Genomic DNA, 14,795 nt, shown 5'->3' with positions numbered 1-14,795 from the left:
AAACTATAGGAAAACTACTATAGGAAACTTCACTGAAATTGCAAAGTAAATCAAACATATTTAAAGTGACTATCTGAACTATATCAACTGTCTTAATATTGTTGCTTCCTCCCTGCTGAAACAAGATCAGCACAACACATGTCTTGTTTTTGTTATTTGGGCTGATTGCAAGTGTTGCCACCGCTCACCATAAACTCAGAGGCACATGTTACCAAATTCTTCCAAGCTACACAGGAAATGGATTGGACTATGAAAGACTAACCCAAATTGTGCTTGCATTTTGACAAATTTGTAGGGCAGTACAATTTCTCAGAGAGGAGGTCAGATCTCCTGCTCCCCTGGTGCATTCACTATAGCTGCCCAATTTCCCTGCTTTTCAAAGTTTGATAGAAATATCTGTTGGCTATATGTAAGTTCTTAAACCGAAAGGGTTTTTTTTTTTGCCTGTTAGTGGATTTCTCTGCTTTTTAATCTGGGAGGTAAGAAATGAGATCCTGTGCAAGTTTGCTGAGAATGGATTGATCATTTACATGCTTATTTAGTTCAATGGGATTTACTCCCCTGCAATCATGTTTAGGATAGGTGAAACTGACCACAGGGGAGGGGGAGGAGGGGAGGTTTGATCATTTGCATGCTTATTGAGTTCAGTGAGATTTATTCCTATGCAATCATACTTAGGATAGGTGAAACTGACCATGGGGGAGGAGAAGGGGGAGGGAGGGCTGGAGTGGGCAGAAGAGGAGGAAATAGGGAGGAGGAGGGGAGGGGAGGGGGAAAGAGGGGGGAGGGGGAAAGAGGGGAGAGGGGGAGGGGGAGAGGGGGAGGGGGAAAGAGGGGAGGGGGAGAGGGGGAGGGGGAAAGGCAGGTCTGATCATTTGCATGCTTATTGAGTTCAGTGGGATTTACTCCCATGCAATCATGCTTAGGATAAATAAAACTCACCTTAGGGGAGGAGGAAAAGGGAGGAGGGTACAGGAGAGGGAGGGAGGGAGGAAGAGGAGGGAGGGGCAAAAGAAGGGGGAAGGAAAGGGCAAGAGGGAGGGTATAGGAGGAGGGGAGGGCAGGATTGATCATTTGCATGCTTTTTTAGTTCAGTGGGATTTACTTCTGTACAATCATGCTTAGGATAGGTGCAACTGACCTGCGGAAGGGGCAGGGAAGGGGAGAGAAGGGGAGGGGAAGAGATTGGGTGGGTGGTACTGGGCAGAGGGAAAGCCCTTTCATTTCCAAAAGGAAAACATTGTGAACACCATCTTTTCATTCTACAGCAGGCATGTTTTATCGATAATTTTATTGCCTTTTGTGGACCCCTTCTAAACCAAAGGAAGGCACTTTTCAGTTTCTTTAGGTTTTATTTGTGAAACTGCAATGTTTAAGCATCCACAGAATCTTCCAATGCAGTAGGATGGGAAGGAAACCAACCTTGGTCACGCCTCTATGATCTCATTGGCCACGCCCCACCAGTTTTAGGGGGCACCAGCCGCCACTGATAGGAGGAGAAGTATATACAGTACTTAGAGTTCCTTATTCAAGGGCTGGATTTTAAAAAAATGTAATGAAAAGAAGCAACAAACAGTAGTACAACTAAAATAATAGATACAGAAGTAAAATAGAGATGTACAGCACAATCCTTTACTTACCTACTCAAAATTTAGTTCAGTGGGGCTTATTCTCAGAATTGCAGCTATAGAGTTCACAGACTTTTGCATGCGCACACACACAAATGAAAAGGGAGAAATCTGAATGTAACATAATTAATTCTGATTTGTTTTCTTTGGCCACGAGAGAAAAAAATCATTCATCTAGCCTGTAGGTAAGGTGGCCAGATGCAAAAGAAACAGGGGTTTAAGTGTAGCTTGTTATGCAAGCTGAAACTGCTGAAGTTCCCTCTTCTATACAACTATGTAAGATGCAGAAGCCCTGTCTTCTTTTTCACCTGGCCACTCTACCTAGGGTTGCTTACTGACCATAAAAAACAACAGCCAGCCAACCAGTTTGACTTGCCTGTAACAGCAGCCTGATATACAGAAATCAGAAGCGGAAGCTTTTGATGTTATGCCAGGAAGCTATACAGAGATTACCTGGCAATTGATGCAGATCAAAGGGCTGATAAAGGGACAGCTACAGGGGCTGGTTCAAGAGTTCACAACCTTACCTGCTAGAGTCTTTTTCCTGACTGTTAGCAACTCATCTAAAAGTCTGTTTTACGTGTACCAAGAAATCCAAAATTTATCGCTGGGAACAGGCATTGCACGTCAGTCTCAGCCAGGTGGGAGGAAGGGGGTGGTGGCAGGGAGACTTTGATGGGGGAAAGAGCAAACAGTATACATGTGTATCATGATCAATGTGGCTTCCTTGCTCCTCCCACCCAAATGCAGTAACCACAATTAAATCACAACAAGTGAAAAGCAGAAGCTCAAATGGCTCTCGTGTAGGCTTCACATCATATCCAGTGACAGGAATCTAAAACTGCGTAAGTACAATTGTGTAATATTACTCATCAGAACTGTTTATACAGGCATGTGTCAATCAACCAGTGAACCATGTAAACATTCCTAGTCATGTTTGGGAGATGGAAAATGACCCTGTTCTCTTTTGGGGCAGATGGCCTGGGGGAAGGGAACTTTCCCCCCTTGTTGATTAGGTTTGGGGGGAGGGATTGGTATTATTATTATTTATTCAATTTATTAGTTGCTGGCTACCCAAGCGACTCCAAGCAACTCACAACATAATTAAAAGCCAAAATAATATATCATGCATTAAAAAAAAACAATAAGCACCCCCATATAGCCACAGAAAGCTTTGGCAGCACACCAATACAACATCATAATCTCCATCTATCAAATAACTGGGGGGAAATATGAGTCTTTACCTGGCACTGAAAAGATGTCAATGAAGGCACCAGGTGGACCTCACTGAGGAGTGTATTCCACAGATGGGGAGCCACAACTAAAAAGGCCCTTCCCTTGTCACCACCCTCCAAGCTTCCCTCAGATGATGGAAAAGCTCAGAAGAAGATCTAAGGGTCCAGGTAGATTCATATCGGGACAGGCATTCCAAAAGATATTGGGGTCCTGATCCACAAAGAGCTTTATAGGTCAAAACCAGCACTTTGAATTGGTCTCAGAAGTATACTTGCCGCTAGTTGTTCAGGATGCTGACCAACAAGGTGCTCAGCAAGGTACTGTATGGCACAAAACCCACCATGTGTTAGCAGTACCCTGGAAAGTCATTCTTCCTCCTTCCTCAAAGAGGATCATATACAATTGAAATGAGAGAACCCTAAACTTTGCACAGAGAAAACCCTGGGCTACCATTCTAAGATTTCATGCAGTGGGCCATTTTTAAAGAAGTGTTTCCCAAGCAAAACAGGCCACAACGTGCCAAAGGAGTTCTGGGCTAAAACTACCAAAAGGTTCTGCGCTTAGCTAGTGTTTCTTTCCACAAGAAATGTTTGGCAAAACAATGATTGTTTTCCCTTTTCCAGAATGATTGGTTCCCCATCTGCCTGTCCTGCCTCCCAGGCTAAGAGGAATCACACCACACAGCAGGGAGAAGCCCGTGTTATATTGCATCCCAATTTGCTACGCATTTCCACACCATTTGCTTTCCTTTCTCTTTCCTGTGCTGGAAAGACATTTGCTGGCCAGGGGGTCTTAAACTGACCAAGGAGTTGGATGCAAAGTCCAGAAAAGCTGCCTGTCAAGGGACCAGCTCGGGGGTTGCTCCAGGTGTTCCTATGGTTACCCAAAACCAGAGAGACAAGAGGAGTCTCTGACCAGCTGACTGATGGAGATTCCAAAGCCAGACATCCACAGTTTTCTTATTTCAAGGTACATTCAGATTCTGACATTCTGCTGGCAAATGCCTTATGAACTAGGGCAACTATGCCATCTACAAGTTTATGGCAGTTCTCTTTCTTAATATGTAACTGAGCAGTATGGAACATATTTGACAAATTGTACTATTTTCAGTTCAATGGGTATCTTATCTTAGAAAGCCCCTTGGGGCCCAGGTACGGTAAGGGATAACTTCTCCCACATGAGAAACACCCACATGTTCAGGTCTGACTCAGAGGCCCTTCCCCAGATTCCATCCCCACTAGGCAGGTAGGCAGTAGAGAGAGGTCCTTTTCAGCAGTGGAAAACTGGGGTTAGAATTCTCTCCATGGAGAGGTTTGCCTGGCACAGTCTGATATGTTTCCAGCACCATGTTAAAACTGTTTCTTTTTTTTCATGGCACGGGAGCATTGTTAGGGTGTGGCCCAGGGGGGCCAAGTCCCAAGTCTATTGTAGTGGGCCCAAGATCTCCTGCCTGTCAACCATTTAAAAATAATTTTAAAAAACGTAATAGAAAACAAAAATGCTCACAGGGTGACTGGGCACCCTGAAAAATTCAGTGCCAGTGAAACCCAGCCACCCACCATCTAAATTTGCCCAGAGGCACATGCAATAACTGAATTTATTTATTATTACATTTCTATCCAATCTTTCCTCCAAGGCGCTCATACATGATTCTCCTTCCCATTTTCTTTAGCCTCAGAACAACCCGCAAAGTAGGTTAGGCTGAGAGACTGTTACTGGTAGATTTGGGGCAAGATTTTGTTTTAGTTTTAACGTATACATAAGCTGCAGTTTTTGCCAAATGATTGTAGGCAGGTAGAAGGTCCAATCTACAATTACTGGCTGCAAAATATTAAGGTGGCATCCCATAGCCCACAATGGGAGCCCTGACAGGAAGAGCCAGAGTATGTTTGCCTGTGAAAGTTAACCAAATTTGCATATATGCATATATATTAGCATATGCAATTTTTATTCAAAATGTAAGTCATGGACCTTTGTCCCAAGTCTTTTAAGTCCCTAGCGACGCCGCTGCCTATGGCTTTTATATTTGTTTATTTTAATTCTGCTTCTTACTGGTCATATTGTCTCCTGTGTTTAACTTCTTTTTAGTTATTGTTATGTGTTTTAAATCTCATTGTAAACCTCTCAGTGAATTCTCTGGAGTGAAGAGCAGAGTGACAGATGTTCAAATACATACATAGTTAAATAATAAATTAAAAATATGTACCCATTGGATTGGGCTGGTGAAGGACATGAATATAGATCTACATTTTTCATGAGTCACAATCTGGAACACTCAATTTCAGTGCTTTTAATTAAAACTAGAATTAAATGGAAGAGATTATTTGGTTATCAAAGAAGATAATCTCAGTAGTTCCTTATTGCAGAAGAAAGAACCACAAAAGCTACAATCCTAAACCCAATTATCTGGAAGTAAGCCTCAATGAAATACTTCTGAGTAGACATGGCTAGGATTGCACTGTGATATTAAATGAAAACAATATCAACCTGCCTTTTCTCTTTAAATAAATAAACTCTGCTGCCTGCACCTCCCTCTAATCAGGCACATTTTGACATTTACCTCCAACTCAAACTCTTCATAAACTGGTGATTATGAACCTAAGGCCGTAGCCCTGTGCAAGGTCACCTGGGAATAAATTCTGTTGAGCTTAATGGGCCTTACATCTAAGTCAGCATACACAGGACTGGGCTTCAAGGATTATCATGAAGAAGAAGGCAGTGAGTTTTAAAGAAAAAGCTGTCATGACAGCTAAAAGCAATGGTCCAACTCAATTAATTAATCAATACTTTCCATTTCAGTTCCAAGTAGGGTGCCCAGGTAGAACAAAGGGGACTGGGTTTCTGCAAAAATTGTGCAGAGGAGGAAATTTCAGCAGATGTAGCTTGCAAAAATTCCCTCTTCTGCAGAACCATGAAAGGTGCAGGAGCTCTGCCTTTGTTTTTGCCATCCTGGTTCCAGCATTTTAACAGTCAGAAGAATTTTTATTCATGAACTATACAGTTTTGAAATTACTAAATGACATCCCCCCCATCATTCTATGAATCATTTTAACAATGAATTATTTGTTCTGATCTAGGAGGCAAACATCACCCAGGAATCAGTCTGAAGTCCATTGGCCACCTTACAAAGTACAAAGGTCCTACATTTACTTCAGCAGCCAGCATTGTAGTGTAGAGGGGGTTTAAGTATAGCTTTGGGTTGGGAAGACTTGATCCTAGATTCCTGTGGAGTTATGAAACTCACCATATTCAGAGGTAGGACCCAGATAATGATTTGGTAACTATCACTTGGTAACACTGGGAGATCAAAGCCATGTGGGTGGAGCCTATGAGACAGCATCCATTTATTCCAGTTCCTAGAAGGGCTATGGAAGGAAATCCTTTCACATGATCATGGAGTTTGTTAAAAAGCTACACAGGAGGATCTCCTGCAGCAGTAAATGCAACATTTGAAGTAGACCTAAGATTGACAGTCATCCTTATATGATGCCTATTGTCTAAGTATTGCTGGTTACAGTTCTGCTATATTCCTATTTTCTAAACATGGTACAACAAGACTTGATGAGGGATATTTTATGTTAGATATTTATAACCCTTTTTTCAGTTAAATAAAATTTCCAAAGTAGTAACTATAAAAAATGTTTAAAAACAAGCTGCAATCCTATATACAATTAGTGTATTTGGAAGTAACTCTCATTGAACTCAGTAGGCTTTTTCCTATGTAGATATGGATAGGATTGCACTGTAATTTTCTGTAAGACAGTAAAAACTCACAACCCCTCTAGAAAACACTTAAGTAGGAGAAAAAAGCAGCCGCCAATAAAACAATGGAACAAACCAAATTAACATAAAAACCATCAGTTCACTGATCAATAAAAGCCAACTAAAATGTTTTTTTTTTTATAAAAATCTTAACTTGGTGCCTGAAACCTAAAAGTGGATACTGGGTGAGTCTCCCTGGGTGTTTGGGTGGAAGAAAGCAATTCTGTTCTCCACATCTCCAAACTCAGGCCTTTGGGAGTATCCCCACTCATCCAGAAACATCTAAAGCTTGGCAGGGCGATAGAAAAGAGTGATGAACCAGCTGACTTTCAGCTCTTAAGATTAGTTTCTGTCATGACCTGAAGCCATACATAAATGTATTCTCCTAGACTTTTTTTGGGGGGGGGAGCCAATCTGTAGTACCTGACCTGCCCACCCCCATTCCTTGACCCCAGGAAGGCAACAAGGGAAAAGACAGGAACCCCACGGAGTATGCAGAGAAAAAGACTGAATGGCTCCGATGGTCAAGGGGCATAATGACTTATGCTCCTGTTAAGAAGCATAATTAGTTCCATACCAAATATCACAACTCTGTTCCTTACAAACTATTCCCTGAGTAACTTAAAAATTTATATCATACACCATATTGCTTCTGTGACATACAACACAAAACATTCCAAGGATTTCTGACATACCTGGGTGAGGGGGGGGGAAATCAGGCATTAGTGCCAGATGAGTCAGGTTCTCATTTGGAAAATGCCCAAGGCTCTCTGTGGTTGCTCAACAAAGAAACAATCAGAAATTCCCCCTGCCAGGCCTAGAGATTCATCTGACCCCTCTTATTCTTCCCTAGATCCAGGGGCCCTGTAGTCAGAGGGTAAACTAGGGGCTCAAGTAGAAACATCAGGCTCATTCTGAAGGAGCTTCTCAAGCACAGTGGTAGGGACACAAGGCCAGCTTGTCCCTTCCCACATTAAAAAGGGAGAAGGTTTGAAGATTCAGTAAGGCCACCAAGGCAGGGTACTGGAAAAGGTATGGGTGGGTGTTTCAATATATTGTCTTGGAAAGAACTCACATGAGGGGTGGGCAACCAGCATCCCTCGGCTTGCACAGAGCTTTAGAAATCAGGCTATTAGCTCAGACGACCTCTAGGAAGCACAATCTGTCCCTCCACCACCACCCCACCCCAATGTAGCCTGCTGAGGGGAGGAGAGAGAGAGAGAGAGAGAAGGGAGTGGCAGAAAGCAAGAGAGAAAAGGGGCAAACCTGCCTATCCCTAGCATGCACCACCCTCAACAGATTACTACCCCCAACCCAGGGAATGCAGCCCTTGACAGATAAAAGTTGCTCACCTCTGCTTCAGAGAACTCTTTCCTAAGAGACTGCAAGAACTTAAATGCTTATTTGCTGTTTAGTGACATTTTGGTTGGCCTTGAAAGCTATTGTCCCATAATAGATTTGGGTTTTTTTCCCTTATGGTTCAACAAAGCTACCGTTTGCTTTTTCTGTGACATTGAAGAATGAATCTAGCTGTCCAAGAGTGCAATCCTAAATTGGAGGGAAATGATTTTATACCATCTGAAGATGGGATTTTATTCTGAGGACATATTCCCTCCAACTGCTAGGAAAGCTAGCTAATATGGCTTCTGTTGAATTTTTCTACCAACTACACCACCAAAAATTAATCTTTGTAGCTTTGCTAATATAAAAATTGGTATGTTTCTCTTTCCTGCTGTTCTCTTCCACAAGGAACCCGTGTGTTTCTCTTTAGGGTGGACATTGATCTAGAGAATTACCGGATTTTATGTTTTGAAAAAATTGTGACTTGCCCAGATGTTGTATTTCTTTATTTTTCCAGCAACCCCAGGTGTAACCTAAAATCTGAGTCTATAGTATCTAGGACAGCCTTTCCCAACTAGTGGGCCACCAAATGTTGTTGGACCACAATTCCCATCTTTCCTGACTATTGGCAATGCTGGCTGAGGCTGATGGGAGTTGTGGTCCAACAACATCTGGTGGCCCACTAGTTGGGAAAGGCTGCTCCAGGAGAACCCTACTCAAGTTTGTTGCCTTTATGGCTTTGACATCAAACCAATGTGCCTGTTCCACCCCAGCCTTTCTTAACATCCAGCCAGATGAAGAGTTGTGCAAAACTCAAAAACGTGCCTTGCTATTCTGTGCCATTCTGGGCAGCCTAAAAAAAGGTGTTGCTGTACTACAGATTTTGCAAAATGTTTAAATTTGTTGTAGGATCAATGTCTGGGGAGGAAAGGACTCTCATGTTAATACAGCTGATACAATTTGTGCCCTGCTACTTGAATATTGAGATCAATCTCAGATATTCCAGTGTAATCCTATACACTATTCATTATAGAATCATAGCATTGGAAGGGGCCTATAAAGCCATAGAGTCCAAACCCCTGCTCAATGCAGGAATCCAAACTCAGAATAAGCACTGTTGAATTTAATGGCACTTACTCCCAGATAAGCAGATATAGGATTGCACCCCGATCATCAGGGATCCCCAGCCTTTTTGGGGCATATTTCAAAATCTGAACACCATAACAAAATGGCTGCCATTGGGGACTGAATATGATAAAAACAAATTAATTGCCTGAAAAACAAAGTACTACCTTCCCCAAAAACAAAGTACCCCTTCCCCAAAAAAGGCAATGCACATACCCAAAACAAAAAGCAGGCAAAATGTACATGCACCCAAAACAAAAGCAAAAGCCCAGGCAAACCAAAAACATCCTCAAGCCCTTTCCCTCCAAATCAGGCAACACATACATTTTCCAAGCCCTCCCAAAACAAAAAAGGCAAAATAAATCCCACGAAAAGAAAACAGACTGAATACACATACATACCAAAACAAAAAGGCTAAGTGCACACCTAAAGCAAGCAAACCACAGGTAAAACACTACCCCATTCCCCCAAGCCTAGCAGGCAAGGGCCTTCCCAGAGTGTGGGAAGGCAAAGCATCATCCTCCAGCCACCTCTCCCTCTTCCTTTCCTAAGAAGAATGTTCTTAGCCATCGAGTAGGGCACAGACAGAGGCATTTTGGGGAAAGGAAGGGAAGAGGATGGCACTTGGAACCCACCACTTTTCTTTCTTGCCAGCCTAGCTGCTGCCCAAGGTAGAAGAAAAGGACAACATGCCTTTTAATTTTTAATTGGAAAGGGCAGGCAGCTTTGGCACCCATGGGCATAATGTTGGGGATCCTAGATGTAATAGACTCTTTTAACAAAGAAGCCTGCTATAGCCTTTGTCATTGGTTGCCCTACTAAGCTGCACTAGTGACTGTCAGCCCTGCTATGATATAATGTCCCGCTCATGTCTGGGCATCTTTCAGCACTCTTATGTCTTGTGTCTGCATTCTCTCCTGATTCATAGATGAATGTTGTCCTTCAGCTTTCATCTGAATATCTCAGAGCCACTTGTTGCCCACATCCCCTCTGAATTCTCACTTGTCCCTACCACAAGGAGGAATGAATCAGTGCTTTTCAAAGGTTGTCTATAAACATTGACAAGTCCATCACCCATGTAATAGGTGTTACTTCAGTTAAAAAGTAACCTATACCTAGGTTACAGTTTGGGAGTGAAGAGGGGGAATGTGGGTAATGTATAATATGACATTGCTTGGGTTTTTTACTTTGAGGAGTGGGGAGGGAATAATTATAGCTGAATGCTCTAATGATTAAAAACTGATAAATTTGGCTATTCGAGCATACTTTACAAAATCAAACAATGCTTATTTGGAAATACGGCCAGTTTATACTGACATGTTCAACTGAAGACATTCCATGTATGGAGTGTTGTGAGCAAAACTACAAAAAATGTTTAATGACAATGTTTCTTTCATGAAAAAAGCACAATTTTTTGTCTGAAGAAGAACCTCCATCCCATGAATACCTTTATGTATATCCAAACTTTAGCTCTCTCTCTCTCTCTCTCTCTCTCTCTCTCTCTCTCACACACACACACACACACACACACACACACACATTTTCTTTTTCACCATGGAGAAAAAGCACACAATATCCCTCCCCCAAAAAACCTCCTTTGCCCTCCCCATCTCCCCCCCCCATAGTTTTGTGTTTGCTTTTTGGGTCTTAAAACACATACAATAAATAGGGGTGCAATCCAACTTGCATTTTTGCCAGGCCCAAGAAGAGTTAGATGTGAAGACCAGCACAAGTAGAGCCAGCGGTGTAAGCTGTGGGTAAGTCCCCAAAAGGGGCATGTTGGGAATATGTCAGGGGAAGATCTAGGTGAGGGGACTTAGGTGACATCCAACTCCTGTTCAAAACACTCCTGCAGGTCCCAATCCAGGCAAAAGTTACAATGGGGAAAAAAGATCGGTCTTAGAAAATTATTGCAATGGAAGTCAGTGGAGAGGGCTTACTCCCCGGCAGGAGTATTTGGGAGAGGAGCTTTTATTTTCTGGTCACTGTGCTCAGCTCCTGGCTGAGTCAGTGTTCAGCCAACCCAGAAGTTCCTGAAAAGCAACTTGGATGCAGTGGAACTTTATGCTGGCTTCCCTGAGTTGGATTGCTCTGCCCCTCATTTTAAGAAGTTTGTTTTTGCTTTAGGAATTCAGGCTGCAATCCAGTACATGCCTACTCAGAAGTAAGATCCATTGGCTTTAATGGGACTTACTCCCAGGAAAGTGTGTACTGGATTGCAGCCTCAGAAGTTCTGCTTAAGCTTATATAAGCCTTCAGCCACTTCAAACTATACTGCTCTTATTATAACTAGGCTTGCCAGGTTCAGGGCCTGAGACTGATCCTGTATCTTTAGTAGAAGAGAAAGTCAGCCAAGTGCAGGTGTTCTTGCAACACCGTAATGGGAAAAACCACAAGGAGGAATTCTCCCTCCCGCAAGAACACCTGCACTTGGCTGACTTTCTCTTCTACTAAAGATACAGGATCAGTCTCAGGCCCTGAACCTGGCAATCCTAATTATAACACAACAAAAAGTCTTGTGGGAACTTGAAGACTAACATTTATTATGGCACAAGCTTTTGTGGACTAATGTCAAAAGCTCCCTGCAAGCTGTCAGTTCACACTTCTGGCAGGAAAAATTTGTCCCTCCCCCACCCCTATAGCCTGTCAGGGGTCACATCCACACATGAGAACTGTAGTTTACCCCTCACAGTACTACAGTTCCCAGCATGCTTGACAAACTACAATTCCCAGGATTCTTTAGGGGAAGCCATGTGCTTTAAATGTATGGTATATGACCTTGATGTTGTGGTTTTTCAACATTTTCCTTTTTTTCAGAAAAAAAACCTGAGTACAATCCTTTACAGAAGTAATAAACAAGAAGTACCAAAGAGGTCAGTCATTAAGGAAGCAATCATATGTGGTTATTTGGAGGTTACCCCTATTCAGTTTAGTGGAGCTTACTGAGTAAATGTGCATTGGAGTGGGCTGAATAGTGTTTGGTCTACCCTCTGCAGCCATGCATGTGTTTCCTTACCACCAAGTGATACACTGGGCCAAAGTAAGTAAAATGTAGGTCTGATCACATGCATCAGCAGCTCCTGCCAATGGTCAGTATGGAATGCTGAATCCTCAGCAACACTTGTCTCATTATGTTCTAACACTGAAGCCATTGATAAATCTACTAACAGAAGGCTCCAATGATGACAATGAATTGGATGCTTCTCGCTGCATGTGCCCAATTCAGAGTTAGCACTGGTAAGGGAAAAAAGATTTTAGAAGCTGATGTGTTTGAAGGTGTCCTCTTTTCAACTGAGCAGAACTGTAAAGGTAATCTATATCACAAAGTTTTATTTTGCAGTCTTTGTTTACATACTCCTTACCTGTTTGTTTATATTATCTGGTCTTATACACCTTTTTAGGGCACAATTGCCTCCCTTCAAGGTAATGTACAAAATTTCATGAAATACATCAATAATAAAGCAACCTAATAAAAAAAACACATACAGTTAAAACTGCATTATATCCCTGAAGAATTTTACAATAAGAGTTAAAACAGCAGCAGCAATTAATAAAAAGCAGACTGAAATAAAAAGGTTTTTAAGTTGTTCCTTTAAAACTTCCAAAGATGGGAGATGAGGAGAAAATTCAAGCCAGATCCATCCAGGAGGAGAAAATTCAGGCCAGGTCCATCTAGTCCAGCATTCTGTCTCCAACAGTGGTCAGCCAGATAATATTTACTTACATATATCCCACTTTTTTACTAGAAGTACCTACAGCAGCATATAACATCATCATAAAATCATGCAATATCATAAATAAAAGTACAACTACAAACAATTTCTGAACAATAACATAATACAATGATCAATTAAAACAAGGCAAAGCACAAATATAATAGCCACAAGAGTAAAAGATGCTGTACATTAAGCCTAGCAACAATAAAACTAAGTCAGGAGTGGGTGTGGCTCTCCAGATGTTGTCAAAGTTCAGCTCCTATCAGCCCCAGCCATCATGGCCAGTGATCAGGGATGATGGAAGTTTTAGTCCAGGAACAGCTGGGGAGCTACAGGGTCCTTACCCCTGAACTGGGTGCTACATATTAAAAAGCCACATAGGGACCCTGATGAATTTTGACTGCTCCAGCAAGCCTTTCCACTCTCTCTCTTCCCTATCCCACCAAGTTCATAAATTCTTCTGTAGGAACGATTACAAGAGATGGGGAACCCAGGAGAAGACCACTTCAGACCTTGCTCCAACTTTTCTTTCAGACTAGGCCACTAAAGAGCTTGCTTGTGTTTCTTTCACATCTCAGGACGTTGCAGAAATTATTTTTCCTTTGAAACTCCTCCTCAAGCATTGCCCAAAACAGTGCCCAGTGTCTTTTTAATTAGTCCAAATATTCAGAGAGCTCCTCAGGAATGGGTCATGCAAGGGCCCAAGGAATATGCTATGGCTCTACACAGAGCAAGGATCTGAAGACATGGCCTCTGATTTTCTCTTCCTGATCCTGAGCTTCAGAGGAATGAGATCCTTTGCCAACTGAAGTTCTCTCTGGACTGCACTGCTCTCCCTTCCTGCCCCCCCCCCTCAAAACGCTCACTTGATATTATGAGACATCTGCTCCGAAAGCTCAAAACGGGCACTTGTGGAAAGGATTGTTTTGGTTGCAGTGAATTATTTACAAAACATCCAGTTCCTCCTTCACTGTGAATGTCTATTTCCCCCTCCTCTTCACTTCCACGGCTGAAACTTTGTTTTTTTCCTCCAAGAATTGCCCTCCAAGTAATCAACATTTCAAATCAAGACACTCCAGGGCTATGGTATTCCACAAAAATGAATCTGTTCTGTGGAGTGCAAGGTTCTGTAATAAGGGACAAATCTTTTTAAAATAGGGCTGCGTAAAGTCCCCTCTATTTATCAAAAGGGGGGAACATAAGAAGAGCCTGCTGGATCAGGCCAATGGCCCATCTAGTCCAGCATTCTGTTCTCACAGTGGCCAACCAGTTGCCTGTGGGAAGCCCACAAGCAGGACCTGAATGCAAAGAGCACCCTCCCCTCCTGCAGTGTCCAGCAACTGGTAGTTGGAAGCATACTGCCTTTGGGGGAAAAACACCACACTGAATTGGCAGAATATATAGGGGAGGAATCTTTAAATGATAAAATAGAGGGACTAAACTCCAGTTGTAGCTTCCCATCACCTTGTTATCATTTAAAGTAAATGATAGCCAATTCTGCCACATTGTCCTTGACAATTATTGCATGATTGTTAGAATGTTCTAAGAGCTTCACAGACATTACTGTAATCACCTCTGCATCAATCCTGGAAGGAAAGTTTTCATTCTCCCATAAAGAAGATTGGGGCGGAGATGTCCTAAGAGACTGTAGTATCTGATTCGGAGCATTTACACTGTAATCCTATACACATTACCCTGGAATAAACCCTACTGAACTCTATGGGATTTACTTCTGAGTAGACATGTATTGTATTGTATTGCACTGCCTTCACAAAGCTAAACCGGATACGAATGGGCTAATCTCTCCCTTTTGCCTCCGTTTTCCAAACGTTTAATCCAAAACGCATAAAACAATTGAACCACCATTTATGTGATGATTGTCGGCGGCTCTCTCTCGCCCTTCAAATTAGCAGGGCTAACGGCTGTACAAAAAGAAAGGGTGCTGTCACTTTTTCGGGGTACCCCCTACAAACCAATTAAGGTTATG

This window comes from Rhineura floridana, chromosome 3, assembly GCF_030035675.1.
Source record: "Rhineura floridana isolate rRhiFlo1 chromosome 3, rRhiFlo1.hap2, whole genome shotgun sequence".
NCBI classification, from domain to species: Eukaryota; Metazoa; Chordata; class Lepidosauria; order Squamata; family Rhineuridae; genus Rhineura; species Rhineura floridana.
This window is presented reverse-complemented; position numbering follows the sequence as displayed.